The sequence below is a fragment of the Acartia tonsa genome, chromosome 14 (genome assembly GCF_053477335.1).
Source record: "Acartia tonsa isolate MP-2025a chromosome 14, ASM5347733v1, whole genome shotgun sequence".
Lineage (NCBI taxonomy): Eukaryota > Metazoa > Arthropoda > Copepoda > Calanoida > Acartiidae > Acartia > Acartia tonsa.
Window position 1 is genome coordinate 8,198,175 of NC_137273.1, and position 6,125 is coordinate 8,204,299.

Genomic DNA, 6,125 nt, shown 5'->3' on the forward strand with positions numbered 1-6,125 from the left:
TTGCGTTTTCTTTTTTACTGATTGTGTATAATCTACAATATAGTGTACTATAATGTCGTGACGGTCGTTGGTACCTACATTCATGTCCTTATTTTAGAGTATAAGCTCCAAAAAAACATGTATGAAAAGTAAATGCCATATTCATCAACTAGCCTAGAGGCCTAGAGGCCTCAAAGAGCAATTGAGGAGAGGGAGTTGAATTTAAAAACCAAATTTTGTATTTTAGATTTAAAAAAAAAGGGGAAAAAAAGTTTGGAGGGCGGATTTTTTTCTATGGGCGATTACTCTTAGGAGGGTGGTGGTAACCTCCCCATAGATAGTTATAAACCTTCCCAGGACCTATGAGAAGCTACCCTGTAAAGGAGAACCTGATCGGTGCAGCGGTTAGCGAGATCCTTCGGTACAAATAGACAAACATCATATTACTTTATTATAAGGATATTGTATTTCATATCAGCCGGTTTTTAGGAAAAATTGCTTTTATTATTTTTCTGTTTTTGCATGGAGTTTTATAATAATTCCATGGTGTGTTATCTTTTCCGCATAAAAAGGGACGCCTAAATCAGAATAGTTAAACACATATAAAGGTTACATATTAGTAAGTTGTATGTTTAAGATCTCATAAACGGCAGGACTGTTTGTTACACAACTATCTGGAAAGTTAAACAATTACATGTAAGGCTTTTTGATGGGGGTAAAATAAGTAGGGGTTTCAAAGTTTGAGACGTGTAAACTTGAAGTTTGAACGATTAATCTAAGGCCACTTGGAGGGGGGGGGGGGGGAGTGGTTAAACCGTCTCACCCGTAACAGATAACTCCCTAAAAAGTGTATGGTGGTGGTTTTATATAAAATAAACCAAAATGGATTTGTATGTATTTTAACGTAGGTGGATCAATGGTACACCAAATTCCATATAGGTAGAATATTAATATATTCTTATTCATGAAAAAAAACACTCTACATGAATACTATCAAAAGTAATAAGTTGAAGAGATCGATTTTTTTTGTTGTTGTTTATTTTTACTTTTCCTATAAACATGTGATATTAATTGTAAGAGAAAGGGGTATTTCTTTGCTAAAAACAGGTTATCAACAACCATTTTAAGACTTTCAGCCTAAGATTTTACAATAAAATGGTTGGTTGTCTATTAGGTATTAAAATACCTCATAATTGGATAGTTAGAATGTACCCTTTTCAAAACAAAAACACCCAACTAACTATGAAGAATTCATTTTTTGTTTTCAAAAATTGGATTATAAAGGTAGAATAATATTTTTTTGAAATGGGTTGACTAGCCTATACAGCTTCTCTAAAAAGAATACACCTGAGCCAAGTATTTAGAAAGAGATCTTAAAGCACAAATGAATAAGAACAAAGACAACTGATTTATAAAATAATAATATTATATAATATTTTCCATATCTATAATACAAAGTAGCTTGATGTCTGTCCGTCTGTATGTCCGTCCGTCCCTTTAGATATTGGTAAACACTGAACCGATCAGATTCTACTCTTCAGAGAATATACCTACTGGTCATGTGGTGGTTTTGGGCTATTTGCTTGGGGGGTGGGACACCCCAACCCCCCCAAAAAAACAAAAAATCCCCACAATATTTAAAAAAAAGAATTTTTACGACTTTTGCTAATTTTTGCGAATTCGCGAAAAATTTCAATTCATTCGAATTTTTTCCGCTGGGTAGATTCACATTTTTCCCCGATGGATAGGTAATAGAAGATGTAATTATAGCTCTTGGGGCTAAGCCCCTCGGGGCTAGGGGCGAAGCCGCTAGTACTATAAAGTCCAGCATAGTTATGAATTAAGGATAATAGACCATATCCGATTTTTTGGACAAAAATTTCCTCTAGACAACAATGTTAATTTACAATCTACTAAAAGCTTAGATTTCTTGAGGAAAGTTTAGTTATTGTCTAATGATTTATCCTTTAATCCTTGAAAGCTTATATAATTTTATTCCCATACTAAATTCATAAATCTTGATCCATAGGCTCAGAGTAAAATCTCCGAAACTGTATGAGAATGGTGTTTAATAATGGAGAAAAAAATATTTACGTTTTTTGGTAAAAATTCAAAGTTGTAATATTTTTTATTGAACCTAATATACACAAATTATCTAGGCATGTCCTTTTGTGTGGGTCTTTCAACTAATCTAATACTATTTTTCTATAATACTATATTCTATTTTTGGACACCCTGTATTTTATAAATATGTTTTATATTTACAAGGAAATGAATATGACAAAAGTGAGAATAGAAATATTTATCAGTTTTTTATATGCCTTCACAAATGAGCTAAACAATTATCAGGTTCAACATGAGGCTTACCTTAAAATAATAACTCAGATTAGAAGTTTACATAAGTATATCAAGAAAAACATGTGCATATATTTTTATGTTTGTCGTTCTGTCTGTCTATAGCAAAAGATAACCCCTGAACAGATATGGTTCTCTCTTATAGGTCCAGTAGGAATTCATAACTATTTAGATTTGAATAAATTCTAACAGCTAAAATTATTTGACATGAAAAATGTTACATTTAAAACTGTTATTGGTTTTCAAATGCAAATCTTAAATGTAAGATTGCAGGATTAAGATTTAGAATTTCTTAAAATCATTGATAATGCTATTGATGGAATATACACTACCACCCAAAATTTTGGAAAATTTTCATGAATCTTCTTTATGTCTATGGAAGATAATTTGACCTATCACTTTGATAACATTTGAGAATATGCATTAAAAACTTGTATATAACAATATTTCTTTAGATAGAATTTTGTAATATGAGATTGTACCATATTTTCTATAAAAAAATGAATATACAATTTATAGGAAAATGCATGACATTGGATTTTTCTTGGCGAAGTTTAAAATTTTAAACACTAAATTATAGAAGATGTTTTGAATTTTAAAGCGAAGCCTTTTCTATAATTAGAGTATGTCCGTCTGCACGTCTGTAACAGATAGCTAAATTTAAATTTTTATAATTTTTATCTTAATTTAAACTTTGCATGATGAATCCTGTAACGATTTGGTACCAACTTTATAATAAACAGTTTTTGTCTTTTTGAAACAATTTCTGAATGTTATAATCATGTTAGGATTAATGATTTCTAGGACAACAAGGTACATTATTTATTAGCCAAGTATATCTATAAAAATTTATTCTAAAATTAATAAATTAGCGATGTTAAAACCATAGTTAACTACAAATCTTATTTTTCAGACTTAAAAATGCGGGAGTTTTTAGGGAATATGGTGGAGGATGATGTTTATAATTCTGGTATCTTTGTTCTCTCAGAGATGGCGCTTACACTTTCTTCAATAGGAATTCAACCAATTTAAAAAATACATGGGTAGGAAAATATAAGTAATACATTTCTCCTCAATTTACTATTTACATTAGAATCAAAGGAACCTTACTAATTTTAAAGTAGCATTTTTTAGAGATGGCCTGTACAATAGGAAATTTGATTAATTCTTCAATACATGGATAAAACAACGAAAGATATTAAATGATAAATATTTCTAATATTATAAACAAAGTTATTCTATGATTCTTATGTTCTTTCAGAGATAAATTTTAACTTTCTTCAATAGAAATTCAACCAATTTCAACATACATTGATAGTAAAATGAAAGATAAAATATTTCTCCTCAATTGACTATATTCTTCATTAGAATCAAAGCAAACCTGTAGAAGTAGTATTTTTTTTATAGATTGCCTGTACTTTCAATTTATGAATAGATTTATAAGACACTAAAGGATAATCAAAACTACTTTTGAAATTACATGATTAGGAAAATTAAAGATTATGATTAGAATACTTGTATTAGAAGCAAAGATTCTCTAATATTCTTATAGTTTTGACCTAACAACGATGATTCTTACTATTTCTTCAATAAGAATTAAACCTTTTTTTTTGTTTTTTGATAAAAAATGAAAAAGAAATTAAACAAAAATGGAGAGAGGTGTGAGCTTTAGGTGCATTGTTTTGTGTTAATGGGATGGATGCGCCCTCTTAGGCGTCCACCTACCCATTCAAAAGTCCAAAAAGTGTCTCAAAATTGGTCAATTGGTGGAGAGGGCATAGGCGTCCAAGGGGGGGGGGGGGGGGTAATGGGGCGATTACTCTCTAATAAAATCTTTAATAAAAAAAAAATTTTATTACTATGTATTTAATAAAATTAAATTACCCCCCCAAAAATTTTACCCCGGGGGTAAATTTTGGGGGGGGGGTAAACTAAATTTACCCCTGCCAACAGATTTCAGGGGGGGTAATTACCCCCCCAAGCAAATTTTACCCCACAGGGTAAAAAAATTGGGGGGGGGGGGGGGGTAAAAAAAAATTTGCGGCGCGCTTCGCGCGCCATTTTACCCCCCCCCCCAAAAACGAATTACCCCCCCTTCAAAACCGTTTACCCCCCCCCAAAATAAATAGCTTGGACGCCCCTGGGAGAGGGTGTGGCTTTTTTTACCTGACAAAACCTTGGGTTTATCAGGGGGGGGGGGGGGGTAGACCGTTGTCACAAGGGGTATAGAGGGGTTATGGGGTTGACACCTAGGAAGGATGAACACCTCTTCTAAACGCCTCTAATTTTATGTCTCCAACTTACCTACACTTAATGTACTTATAATCAAATAATCTTTGATAATGCACCAGACTGTCTATCTATATAGAAATGTATTTGAGGACAAAACAGGAAGAAAAAATACATAACCGAGCATTAACCTATTTATTACATTTTTTATCAAAAATTATATATCTAAAAATTCTAAAATACAGAATGCTTATGCATAAATAATAAGCCTGATTATAAAAGTAAACCTTCTGTCTAAATCTTTTAAAAAGCTAAAAAATTATCATGTTTAAAAGGGACCTGTAGTCTTTTTAATATTGATTGTAGAGTATGAACTCGATAGGTCATTTATAACATGCCTATTAACAAAAAGAGCTTCGCTTAAAAAAAAAAGAAAAATAGAATATAAGTAAATTGCAAGGACAAATATATACACCTGCCAACTTTCTTCAATAAAGGGATAGACAATGTCAGGGCTCGGCACCCGCGTTAATCGCCTGTAAGGTTTAGTTAAATTAGAATTTTTCAATTCAGCTGGAAGTCTTTACCTGACCCAAATATGACATTCCCTCTTTTTAAAGAAACTTTACAGCATCCAAAGTATTTAAAGATTAATTTAGTATTTACTTATTTTACTATTTTATTTTTAGTTTTTCTGTACACCTGATTTAAAGAAGATTTATATCGGGTCATTTTATTAGTTTGGTAAACATGATGTGTGTTCACATCCGCGTATGTGTCATATCATCAAATTATCAAAGCTGCACATAATTAATTTTTGTAATTCTCACTATAATTAAAATAATAAATGAAATCAATTAAAGGTGTAAATTTACGACCTACTCCAAAGCTTAATTACTCCTTGCTATGCATTTTTTAAAAATGATTTATTATGTATATTATTATTCAGTTATTAAATGTATTGCATTAGACGTTAATAATAAAAAAATCTATCTAATACAATATAAACTGTATTTGCCCTTTAAATACTTTTCATCTTTCATTTTGTTATTACTTTAATTTCATCTTTTGTCTATTTGCTATAGTGTCAATGCGCGAATACAAAACTTTATGCGAATGTGATAATATGCAGAAGTGAATACACACCAGTAAATTTATGTCTACCAGTACCAGCCAAATAAATAGCCAGTGATTTACATTTTCAGTTTGTTGATTTTTCTGCAGCAAAGATAATGTTTAACTTGGCCTATTCCAAATGTTTGTAAGTGTAACAATTTGTTTTTGGAAATTGAAGTGAAGTAATTAAAAATTGGTTTAATAAACTGCTTTGCCATATATGAGTAGGGTCAATGTTTGGGCACAAAAACAGCCGTAAACCATTACGTTGTCCATTGTAGATTTTGATTAATGTAACATAACCTAATATCCCCCAGAAACTCAGAAATTTGAACGGCGGAAAAATTGAAGGGGAAATTCTTTTTGTTATGTGTTACATCCATGTCCAAATAAAAATCTATTTATGCATTAAATTGCATATTCTATAAATCTTTGTATCATCCATT